The sequence below is a fragment of the Mustela nivalis genome (genome assembly GCF_964662115.1).
Source record: "Mustela nivalis genome assembly, chromosome: 4".
Classification (NCBI taxonomy): Eukaryota; Metazoa; Chordata; class Mammalia; order Carnivora; family Mustelidae; genus Mustela; species Mustela nivalis.
This window is the reverse complement of record NC_139023.1, coordinates 47,251,007-47,264,331: the sequence shown is the minus strand read 5'-3', so window position 1 is coordinate 47,264,331 and position 13,325 is coordinate 47,251,007.

Here is a 13,325-nt window from a genome sequence, read left to right as displayed (position 1 = left end):
AGCCCTAAGTGGGACTTGATCCCAGCACCCCGGAATCATGACCTGAGCCCAATGCAGCCTTAACCCACTGAACCACCGGCGCTCACCCAAGTGTTTTTATATTGGCTTTGCCGTCCATCTCACTGTTCTAACTAAATTCCTGGCCGTCACCCTTAAACTCTCTTTTCCTTTAGTCCCATCTGTCAGCAAATCAGGTAGACTTGGCCTTCACACATGGCTGCTTAGGATGACCGACTGCCCAGGCTTGCCAGGGGTTTCCCACTTCAACACCAAGGGTCCCGTGTCCCAGGAAGCCCCTGAGTCCCAGGCAAACCGGGGAGATCGGTCACCTCAATTTGCCGTGGCCACACCTAGTCCCCCATGCATGACTGTGTACCGTCCTCGCTGCTGGCCTCCTGGCTTCGCTCTGGACCCACAGACTTTCCCCACACAGCCACAGGAGAGCTGGCGGAGGGTGCACTCAGGAACTCCCACCCGCCTCTGCTGGAGACTCTCTGATACTCTAGAGCGCTCACCTCTGCGGGCTGCCTGTGGCCTTGCTTCCTCTGTCACCACACAGAAACGCCCCCTCAACGTGCTAAGTCCCCTCTCCCATGTCCACTGTGGCTGTCCCCTCTTTCCAGAACGCTGTCCCCAGGACCTGCTTCTCATTATTCAGGTCTCCGCACAAATGTCACCAAGTCGGAAAGGGCTTTCTTACCACCCAGATCGAAATTAGCCCCCCCCCCACCAAGCAGCCCCTCTTTATCCCATAATTCTGGTTGATTCTTCTCCCTGTATGTGTCACTGCGAAGACAGCTGTGTGCATTTTGTTCATTTATTGCCTTTCATTTCCTTCCTGCTCCTCCAGAGTATAAACTCCTTGATAGCAGGAAGCTTCTTGTCTCATTCTCCACTAAACCCCCAACACTTAGAATGGTGCCTGGCATGTAGTTGGTGCTTCATAAATGAGTGGGAGCAAGGCCTCCCTGCATAGGATTCACAAGTGGAGAAGAAATGGCTGCCACTCTTCCAGAACTTGGAGGGTTAGGGGCCAGAGGGCATGGCAGCTGAAGGGATCATGGACATGCTATCTCAGTCATCCAAAGTAAGAGAGGGTCTGAGTCTTGCCAGAGGTTGTAAGTTCTTAAGGAAAATGGGGTTTCCAGAGGCAGAGCTAAGGGCCCTCAAATGCTATTTCCCATATGTGGAGGAAGGAGTGGAGGCAGGAGTGAGCGATGCCCACAAGGGTCTGGAAGTTTGCAGTCAATGCCTGGGTGATGAGACCAACCACAGGAGTGGCAAAGAGCCACGGAGAGCTTTGGAGCCACACATCTGAGTCATTCAGGGTGGCAGAGAGAACCCTGAGTTCCCTGCATCGCTGTTGATAGTGTGAGGGGGGTAAAAGGGTGAAGATAGGATGGAGACAAAGGTAACAAGCAGGGGATGTTCTAAGGGAAGACTTGCTAGGGTTTTGTGACAGTTTAGATCTTCGTGGCAAAGGGAAAGGAAGTATCCAACCAATTTCCTAATTCTACTGATTTTTAATAGAATCAATTAGAATTGACCAATAGAATCATACACTTGCAGAAATCAATAGAATTAGAAAATTTGACAGATAGATCAATAGAATTAGATCATTAGTTGGCTATCTGGGGCAAAGGAGAGCACACAGGAAAGTTGACAAAAGTCTGGGCAGAGAGAGGTCTCTGGGAGGGACTGGTTTAGGAGGGTCCCTCTTATAAGATTGTCTTACAGACTGTGGGGAGTTGGTTGCTGATGGAACAGTCAGGTGGTGCCCTGTTAGGAACTATGGGTTGGGAGGGATATACAGGTCACAGTTGCCACAAAGGGGAGTTCTTAAACATCCTTGGGTCCAGGACCCTTGTGGATATGAAGAATCTCCAAACCCCTGAAAACACTTGCATTTCAAATCAGCCCTGTGTCCAATGGGTGTTTTTTTGTTTGTTCTTTTGTGTGCCCTTGAGATTGGCTTTTGTGTATGGAAAGATTGGTTCCGAAAAGATTTCAGCTTTTACAATGTTCTAAATTTGTGTAAGCTGCAATTTTTAAAAATTCTTCTCTCTTAATTTCCTTCAATTTAGTTTAAAAATATCTTAATTCAATTTAAAAAGAACTCTACCCAAGTTTAGACCATTTTTAAAAATTTATTTGTATTTAAATTCAATTAACATATAATGTATTATTGGTTTCAGAGGTAGAGCTCAGTGATTCATCAGTCTTATATAAAACCCAGTGCTCATTACATCACGTGTCCTCCTTAATGCCCATCACCCAATCACCCCTTTTCCCACCCTAATCCCCTCCAGCAATCTTCAGTTTGTTTCCTATAGTTAAGAGTCTCTTACGGTTTGTCTCTGTCTCTGATTTTGTCTTATTTTTTTCTCTCTTCCCCTTTGCTGTTCTGTGACATCATATGATAATTGTATCAGTGACATCATATGATAATTGTCTTTCTCTGATTGACTTATTTAGTTTAGCATAGCGCCATCTAATTCCATCCACGCCTTTGTAAATGGCAAGATTTCATTTTTTGATGGCTGAGTAGTATTCCATTGTATATCTATACCATTTTCTTTGTCATCTGTTGATGGACATCTTAAACTATTGGTTCTAAGAGTACTTTATTTACACCGTAGACTTTATTTATACTTTGAATATACTGGTTTGGTTTCTTTACGCTATTGCAACCACCAAAGGTAGCAAGTCTTCCAAGATACCCAAGTAATTTTTATAAATCTAACAAATTAAACCTTAACATAGTGGATTTTAGTTTCTCTTAAGAGTTCCGATATGGTTTACAAACTTACTAAGATTTTCATTTAAATGCATAAATCTAAATCCATTATGCAATTACCTGTATTAAGTTAAAATCACTGGGTTGGTGTATTTAAAAAACAAATATGCTGGACTGTCCTTAACATTTCAAGAAACTAAAGTAACACATACACAGAGATTATAAATAAAAATTTATTTGACATTCAGAGTTTGATGGACTTTGTAGCTCTTTTTAATTCTGAACCTCCCCGGGGGATAAGTTCTGCAGCCCCATCAAGGGAAGAAATCCCGTCACTGCTGTACTGTGGCAGTCATTGTGTCCGGGGCCCAAAACTCTGAAAGAGAGGGTCCCAGTCTAACCGCCGAAATCTGCATCTCCACCAGGAACTGCTATAAGATTATAATTTTTAATTAGATTTGATTGCATGGGGCTTTTGTTTGGTTTACTCTTAGGTCATTTAGGTGTCTTTCACCTTAGACTTGATGGAATCTTGCTGATTTTACGTGGTTCACACCCGGTGGACCGGACAGCTCAAAGCCCACAAGGTCTCACGGAATCTGTCAAGACGTTGCCTGAGTCCTGGCTCTCAGAAATCGCGGGCCACGCCCGGGACAGCATCAACCCTCAGCTCCCAAGTTACGCCCCCTGAGATGTGTTCCTTGAATTTACAGAAGGCGGAGAACTTGATCTAAGGGAGAGAGGGGAATCATGGGAGTGAGCGTCAGCCAATCAGAGGGGGCGCATAATTAGCCCAGGTGGGGTAAGGGTGGGGCGACCAGCACAGCGTGATGCCACGGAAGCCGAGGGTGGACAGAATCCTCAGAAAAGAGCATTTACCCAGACTGTCAAAACTACAGAAAAATTGAGATGGATGAGGGCTTAAAAAAGACCGGAAATCACTTGGATTCCAAGGGCGTGGTTTCTGAACCCGACTGTTAGCTGAAGCTTCTCTGATACCAGGCAAAAAGGCTACATTATTTCAAGGAATGGCTCCTCTTCCTAAAATGTGTTAGGATTTCTAGGTGCCCCACACTGTATGAGATTCAAAGAGGCAGCTGTGTCTTTTCACACAGGCTCCTTATGGCCATACCAGGTCCTTGAAACTTCTGCCAAACTCCCTTCATCTCTTTTTCTGGGCACTGGAAGAAGAAATCAATCATCAGACTTTCCTTCAGGTCCCTTTCTTGTGTCTCCTGAAAGGAGGAATTATTCTTGACACCGTGAACCTCGTAAGCAGGAGAGGAGAGCAGTGCCACATAGTAGACGGGATTTAGTGCTTATATGGCGAAAATGCAGCCTCTTTGAGTTTTGAAGTAAACAGAAGAACATGCTAGTTCAGGATTTCTCAGTCTTGGCACTAATAACATTTTGAGCTGGATCATTCCTTGCGGGCTTGGGGGTGTGTGTGTGGTTGCTGTGCAGTGGAGGGTACTCAGGGCTTAGAGCATTCCTGGATACCCATCAGATGCCCTTAGTACCCCCACTTCCGGTTGTAGCAAAAAATGAGACCAAAAATGTCCCCAGACTTTGCCAAGTGTCCCTTTTGTCAAATTGTCACTTGCTCTAGCTATTTCAATCAGAGAGGGGTTTAATTCAGGAAATGGGGTGCTTTTAGGACCACACTCGAGGGCCTCAAGTTTGTTTCAATGTCAGGGAGACCTCTGCAAATCCTTGGTTCTGCCCTTGGCCAGTGCACGCATTTGAGTCAGTTCATTTCTTTGAGCTTTGGTTCCCCATCCTGAAAATGGTACATAATACCTATTTGGAGTAGTTACTTAACTCTACTCCCCAACATGGGGATATGAATAGTACCAACCTCATGGGGTCATTGTGAGGATGAGAGGTAGTAGATGCATTTGAAGGGCATACAGCTGGGTCTGATGCTACAGGAGCTCAGTCATGCTATTTCTGTTGTCAGGATTCTAGATAGCCGATGCAGAGAATGAGTGCGTGAGTCACACTGCAGGTGAATGAGAAAGAAAGCTGTTGTTAGTAGTAGAAGTATATCCAATGGTCAATAACAAGGACTATCTTCTTAGGACAAGAAATTTAAAGATGCAGTGTCCAGCTGTGGACCAATTTTAGCCAGATTGCAGGGCAGGTGTGAACCAGGTGTGCCTAGAGTTAGAAACCAAGATATGGAGTGTTGGTGATGCTGATTCTTGAAGTTGCTTTTCTTTTTTTTCCTCTCTGCAAAATGAAATCTTACTTCTCAGACCAGAAACTGAGCATGGTCTCCAGGGAACTGGGAGAAAAGAAAAGTTATAAAGAACCCAAGTGCTTTCAAACTGTAAAGAGGAATAGATATATTAGTATGTCTAAAAATTTGATGGCAAGTACCCCTCCCCCATTTTTTAATATGGAGAGTTGTATTTTTGGAAAAAGCCATATTGATAAATGAGCTCGGTGAACTGGCTCTTCCCACCCCAGCCTCAGCACTTCTGTTTCTTCTAAATTTCCCTCCTGGATCCTACTGTTCTCTCCACATCTGAGCACTCCATCACTGCCTGGGTCTGATGCACTCCCTTGCTCTGCCACTTGGCCCTCTTCCCTCCTGCAGTCTGGGCATCTTCTCTCTGCCTGTTTCTGTCCTATAGATCCCAATCCCTTTTTCTTTCTTTTCTGTCTTTTGTTTCCCTCCCTATCTTTTTACCTTCTGCATCTTTCCTTGAACTGCTGAAGTACACTTGTCAAATGAAATATATCAAATAGAACTTCCATGTTTTTTAAAAGACATCAGGGGAAAATAAAAAAAAAGACTTTGGATTGTAAAACAAAAACTCCATCAACGAAAGCCTGGAAAAATAAGAAGCATTTAAAAAGTTCTCTTTAATCTTATCACCTTCATACCATTATTCTTATAAATCTGGATACACCGTATTTTTTTTTTTATTTACCGTTTTCTTTCCTGTTTTTTTTTCCCCTTCCCAACCTATTTCTTTCTTTCTTTTATTTTTAATTTATTTATTTGACAGAGAAAGAGAAATCACAAGTAGGCAGAGAGGCAGGCAGGGAGTGGGGAGCAGGCTCCTTGCTGAGCAGAGAGTACCATTTGGGGCTTGATCCCAGGACCCTGAGATCATGACCTGAGCGGAAGGCAGAGGCTTAACCCACTGAGCCACCCAGGTGCCCCCCAACCTATTTCTTAAATTTATTTTATTTTTATTGATTTATTTTTAAAGGAATCTCTCTGACCAATGTGGGGCTTGAACTCATGACCCTGAGACTTCCCAACCTATTTCTGTTTTGGATTTCTTTGTTACATCATATCACAAACATTTTTATCTTGTTTTTATAAATGCTATTTTTATTTTATTTTTGCATTTAATTAATTTATTTTATTTTTTTTCTATTTTTTATTATGTTCAGTTAGTTGCCGTATTGTACGTTATTAGTTTTTGATGTAGTGTTCAATGATTCACTATTTTTTTTTATTTTAAGTTGAAGTACAGTGGGCTGATAGTATTATGTCAGTTTCAGGCATACAACATAGTGATTTGGCAATTATATACATAATGAAATGCTCACCATAGTAAGTGTACCTACCCTCTGTCACCACACAAAGTTATTACAACACTATTGACTATATTCTTTATTTCGTGTTTTTTATCCTTGTGACTGGTTGATTTTATAATTGCAAGTTCGTGCCTCTTAATCCCATTCACTTATTGTACCCATCTCCCCATCCCCTACCTTCTGGCAATGAAAAGTTTGGTCTCTATATTTAGGTGTATATTTCTGTTGTGTGTTTCTTTTGTTTGTTGTTGTTATTGCTGTTGGTTTTTAGAATCCACATACAAGTGAAATCATCTGGTATCGTTTTTCTCTGTCTGACCTATTTCACTCAGCATCATACTCTCGAGGTCCATCCCTGCTATTGTGAATTGTCAGAGTTCTTTTTTACGGTTGATATATATATATATATATATATATATATATATATATATAATCACTTCTTCTTTATCCATTCATCTATCAATGGACACAGAAGTTGCTTGCATATCTTGGCTAGTATAAATAATGATTCAATGAACATAGGGGTGCATACATCTGAAGAAATTACCCAGAAGTGAAATTTCTGGGTTGTATGGTATTTCTATTTTTAATTTTTTGAAGAATCTTCATACTGTTTATAATAGTGGCTGCACCATCTACATTCCCATCCAGAGTGAACAAGGATTCCCTTTTCCTCCACATCCTCGGCAACACCTGTTATTTCTTGTCTTTTTGATGCTAGCCATTATGACACATGCAAGGTGACATCTCCTTGTGGTTTTCATTGCATTTCCCTGATGATTAGTGATGCATACCCTTTCATGTGTCTGTTGACCCATCTGCATGTCTTCTTTGGAAAAATATCTTTTCAGGTCCTCTGCCCATCTTTCAATTGGATTACTTGGTTTTTTGGTGTTGAGTTTTATGAGTTCTTTATATATTTTAGATATTAAGCTGCCATTGGATTTATAATTTACAATCATCTTCTAAAATTCAATCAGTCACTTTTTTGTTTTGTTAAGGGTTTCCTTCACTGTGCTTTTTATTTTTTTTTTAAGATTTTATTTATTTATTTGAGAGAGAGAGAGAAGTATGAGCATGAGGGGCAGAGGGAGAGGGAGAAGAAGGCTCTGCATGGAGCCTGACGCAGGGCTCAATCCCAGACTCTAAGATGATGACCTGAGGCGAAGGCAGACACTTGATCGACTGAGCCACCCAGGCACCCCTCCTTCACTCTGCTTTTTAATTTGATATAGACCCCATTGTTTATTTTTTATTTTGTTTCCCTTGCTTGAAGAGATAAAACCAGAAAAAATATTGCTAAGGCTGATGTTGAAGAGATGACTGCCTATTTTCTTTGGAAGTTTTATGTTTTTCAGGTCTCACATTTAGCTCTTTAACCCTTTGTGAGCTTATTTTTGTGTATAGTGTAAGAAAATGACCCAGTTTCATTCTTTTGCATGTAGCTATTAGTTTCCCTAATACCATTTATTGAAGAGACTGCCTTTTCCCCCATTGTATATATTCTTGCCTCTTTTGTTGTAAATTAATTGGTCATATGTGTATGAGTTTATTTCTGGGCTCTCTATTCTGTCCCATGGAGCAATGTATCTATTTTTGTGCCAGTACCATATTGTTTTGACTATTGAGACTTTGTAGGATAGTTTGGAATCTGGGATTATGATAACTCCATCTTTGTTCTTCTTTCTCAAGATTGCTTTGGGTCATAAATGCTCTTTTTCTTAAAGTGGCTGCAAATAGTCTTAATTGCCCAGTGGAATATTTGTCATGCTCTCATTTGGGATATATGACACCCTGCCTTCTTTATTCTTTACACTGTGATGAATATTTTAATACATATGTTTAGGATCTTTTCCTAATGTGAGTTACTAGGTCAAAGGGTAATGATCATGTTGTGTTTCTTAACACGTTTCCAACTTTCTCCCAAAGGCTGTACCAACTTTCTCCCAAAGGCTGTATCAACTTGAATTACCAGTCATACAGGAGAATATCTATACCATTGCTCACTGCAACAGGACATTAATGTTTCAAACAAATCATACTAATAGGGAGAAGTGTCCTTTAGTGTTAATATGTAGTTCAAAAGATTATTGGCACTTTTCAAGATTGGATTAGTAGATCTAGATCTTTTGTGGTGGATTTCCTGCTTGCTGCTTGTATTTATGGAAGTCTTAGAGTTTGATTTACTAACATAGATGAATTTGAACAATTAAAAAAAAGGGCGACCAACTCAATGTTTATTACTGAGCAGGGATGTTTTTTCTTACTGTAATTTTTTATCTAATCAGTCAAATCTATAGCTCTTTTTGTCTGTCTCATTCATCATTTTTCTGTGGTCTGCCTTTTATAGTCTATCTGGAATTAATTTTGATAGATGATATGAGTGTGTCTGAGTTAATTTTTTTTCAAATTGCTAATAAGTTACTCTAGAAAATTTAGTAATATTACTTGATTTTAAAGTTGATTTGAGATGCCTTCTTTATCATATTTTAACAGGGGTCTGCTTCTAAGGCTATTTTATTCAATTCATCCATCATCTTGCTCCTAGGCTATTGCCATACTATTTTGATAATGGTGGCATTTTAGCATGTTTTAATATCTTATAAGGCATTTTTTCATCTCACTTCTTTACTGTCTTCTGAATGTTCTTCCATATTCTTTCTTTCCCTGTTATTCCAGATGAGTTTTAGGATTGTCTTCTTGATGTTTACACCTTCTTCCCCAGCAGGGATGTCAGTGGGCTAGCCCAAGTGTCCTGGGTTTCTAATGCCCCAGAGCACATGTATGTGAACCAGATTAGGCTGCTCAGATGGGTCATCACAGCAAGAGGCTTACAATGAGTATGAGCAGAATGAAGGAATCACCCCCAAAGCCGGGTCTCTAAGCTGAACAAGGGAGGGTGAAAGCAACCCTAGGGAGAAAACAGAATGAATGGATTTAGGGAGGGAGCTGGCAGTGAGGGGCTGTTCCACCCTAAACTGGGTAAAGGAGATTAAGGGAGGCTGCAGGCTATATATCTTGGGATTGGGAGGCTATGTCTTGGCTCACCCTGGGTAAGGTCTGGTGTCTTCTTCCTCCTCAGGCAGCAGCAATTTCTGGCTCTTCCTGACTCCATCCTTCTCAGGTATGAAGACGGGGTATGAGGGATCTAGAGTCTTTCACAGTATACTTATTTTCCTCAAGTTCTGGGTGAACAGAGCTGGTCTCTGGGAAGGTGGTGGAATGTGGGGTGCCCTGTTGGGCAGAGAGGGTCAAAGTAAGTCTGAGGGATCTGTAAAAAGTCTCCATTTTCCAGCTCCGACAGGTTCTGTGTTGGGAGTTGGGGGTGGGGGTGAGTCCTTGTGCCTAGAGTGTTGTATTTGTGTGTCACTGAGCTCCCCATTGGGAGGACCCTTGTTGGAGAGCGTGGGTCCACAGATTTATGCTTAGGCCCGTGAGGGGTTGTGTGGAGTAGTCATTAATCTGGGTTTGTGTCCTGATTGGACCAGAAACTGACTTTAAATTCTTTTGGGAAAAACACAGAAGGCTGTCTGAGCCTGAGCCTGAGTTTTTCATCTGTAACATGTAGATTCAGTGACCAATTGACTCAGGTTTATTATGAGCCACAAAGGTTAGGGATGAAAAGCAACAGGTTTTGGTACTGTGGGTTCACCATGCTTTGCCATTCACTTGCTGTGAGATTTTAGGTAATCTGCAAAATGTGGATAATGATGGGATCAAGTTTATAAAGTGATGAGGATTAAATGAGATAAACCCAAGCCCCGGAAGGTAATGGAAGATAGTTGGAAGAAGGGCCTGCAGGGGCAAGGTTCCTTTCTCCTAAGAGGAAAACTACTCTTAAAAGGAAAAGAAACAAAAAACAAAAAACAAAAAAACCCATCCTGTTAGCTACCTAACCCAGCTACCTAATATGATAGGTAGATGAGTGTGTGGACAAAAAATCTGATTGGGTGGGGTGGGCGGCAGCACAGGGAGGATTCATCAGATTAAGAGTCTACCAACAAACTCATAAAAATCCCTAGACTTAAAAACTCCAAGGGCAACCCTCTCCCGAGTCCCCTCCCTCCTCAGGAGCTTTGGTACTATCACCTGATAAACTTTGCTGCGCTGCTTACCACTCATTGTCTGGTCTACCTCTTCATTTTTCAAAGCAGCGTGGCCAGGAACTATGGGCACTGAAAGAAAAGAAATCTTGAAACAAAGGTTTAGCCCTGGACTGTCCTTTCACTCCACTCCCACAAATATGGTGATTTCCAGAGCCTTGGGGGTAATCCCTTTATTCAGCAGGGGCTCCCAATACACCTTCCTTCAGGCAAAATCAGGGAGTGGGATTTTGGAGCCTTAAGAGGACCCCTGGTATTGCTTCCAGGCTAAATTATGTAGCCTTGCTTTTCTAGGGAACTTAGGGTAAGAGAGAGGAAGGTGCCCTTGAGGGTGGATGGAGCTACTTCATCCTTGGGGAAGTACCCACAGGACATTATGAACACAAGAAGGAACCACCCAGTTCTGGAGTCCCTATAAACAACTATCTTTGCAAAATGGGGGACGGGTATGTAGGGAGGCATGGTGCCCACCCGTGTCTCTTGAAAGAACTCTCAGCAGAATCCAGAAGAGGCGTCTGCGATTTGTGGAGTCAATAACTTTAAGAAAATTTAATGACCAAAAAAAAAAAAAAAAAAAAAAACCACTCATAGCAGAATAGAGGGAGAAATAGGGAAATGAATGCTTATGCACAGAATAACAATTCTATCAGCATTTCCTTAAGCCACTCCTCTCTCCAAGCTGGTGGTCCCCAAGGAGCCATTGTCTACAAGGGCCTGTAGTCCAGTGCCTGAAGTTACTTATCAGCTCCCGATTCTTTCAGGTTGCAGAGGGCAGCCAGAGAACAGGAAGCCTCATGGAATCTGGAATTATAAAATTTGACTTGCCTTCGAGTACAGAAACCTTAGCAAAAGCCACTTTGGTTCTAAGCAGAGAATTTATACTAACATACCATCCGGTTGTGGTGGGGGAGGTTAGCCAAGTGCCATACCCTTGTCATTGGTGATTGAAATTATCTCTAGATCTGGTCTTCTCCACAATACGCCTGATGGGGCAAGTAAGTACACCTTGAAGCATGGATTGCCAAGTGCTTTTTCTGTGTTCCAACAATTAAACTACTCCATGTAGCTTCTACAGGGCCTCAAAAGAATTCTCATTCCAGGTAGAAAGATAACCCCTCAAGAAGACCCTTGACCTACTTTAGCTCCAGGCCAAATAGCAGAATTATCCTTGACAAGTCACTGAAGTTTTGAACAGCAGGTTGGCAACTTGTTTGATAAGGGAGGTCTCAAAGATCTTAAATTCCAATTCTAAGGTTTTGAGTGTTTTAAGTCAAGGTTGTCCCCCCCCCCCCATCCTGTCGAGTTTTGTTTTGCATGTGAATGCTTTAGGGCAGATCAGGCTCCATCCATTTAGCCTCAAGTCCCACTTAGTCCTTATCCCTATCTGATCATTCTTGCATTGACCTGCTTAAATGCAGCATTTGAGTATCATTTGTTATTTCTACAAATATTTATTGAATACCTATTGTGTATCAGGCACTCCCTGAGCCCAGCGACCAAATTAAATCCTCCCTCTTGGAACTTGTGGCTTACAGATAATGGTAAAAGTAAGAAATACGTTATGTGATGATGATGAGTGTCAAAAGAAGGAAAACAAGACAAAACAAGAGGCTACCTAGACCTTGCAGTTCTTTTTTGAGTGAAGCAAAGAAGCACGTTGTACAATAGCTGTGCCACGCAGGAAGAGAGACCAGTAAGGCCAATGGCCCTGGGATAGGGATAAACTTGCCAAGTTTGAGGAACAGCAGGAAGGCTAATGTGGCTGGAGCAGAAGGAAATGAGGTTAGAATAGCCATATGTGGAGAGTCTGGAAAGACTTTAGAGATTGAGTTGTAAGTGGGATGGAGGCACATGGGAGGGCTTTGAGTGAAGGACATGATTTAGTTTATATCAAGGATTCCTTTAGCTGCTGCGTTGAATAGACTGTAGAGGGGTTGGAGTAGATGTAGAAAGACTAGCTAAGACTCGAAAGAGTCCAGGTGAGAGATAGTAGCTAGGCTAGTATGGTAACAGATGGTGAGAAGTGATTGCATTGGGGTATATTTTGAAGGTGGATCATTTAGAAGGATTTTCTGATAAAGCAGATGTAGGGTGAGAAAGGAAGAAGTCAAAATGGCACAAATGCAGGCCCTGGTTTTGGATCTGAGCAACTGGGTGAATTGTTGCTGAGCTGGAGAAGGCCAGGGATGGGGCTTGCCAAGTTTGAAAGGCTGGTGGGATGTGCCAATGAAGGGACTGTTGAGTAGGCTTTTGGAAATTCATGTCTAAAGGTCAGGTTCAGGCTAGAGATGATAAATTTGGCGGTTGTCAGCATACAGATGGCATTTAAAGACTAGAGCATGACCCGATGATGATCTTGAGCAGCATTTTAAAAAGAAAGAAAATTTCAAATAGTGTTGAACATAGTAGGGTTACTCACTGTTGTACAAAACATTTTATGTCAACTGTGTATACATGCTCAAAGCTCCTGAGTCAGGATGTGGAATATATTTTGGGTTGTGATCAGAAAAGTCTGAAAGTCATTGACCTAAGGGCTGAGTGGAAGAGAGCTGAGGACTGAGCCCTTGTGTGGGACACTTGGGTGTGCAGAGGTCAGGAAAGGAATCCAGCAAGAGGAGAGAAGTGGCTGGCCCATGATGTAGGAGGAAAGCATTTCAGGTCACGAAGAGGGATCATGTACTTCTCACGCTGTCACAAGGTTAAGAAAGATAACTAAGAGCTGACTGTTGGGTTGGCAACATGGAGGACAATGGTGACCTTGATAAGAGCTCATTTATTTTTTAATTTTTATTTATATAGAGAGAGAGCAAGCAGAGGGAGGGTCAGAAAGAGAGGGAGAGAAAGAATCTCAAGCAGATTCCATGCTGAGCACAGAGCCCCAGGCGGGGCTCGATCCCCATACCCTGAGACTATGACCTGAGTGGAAA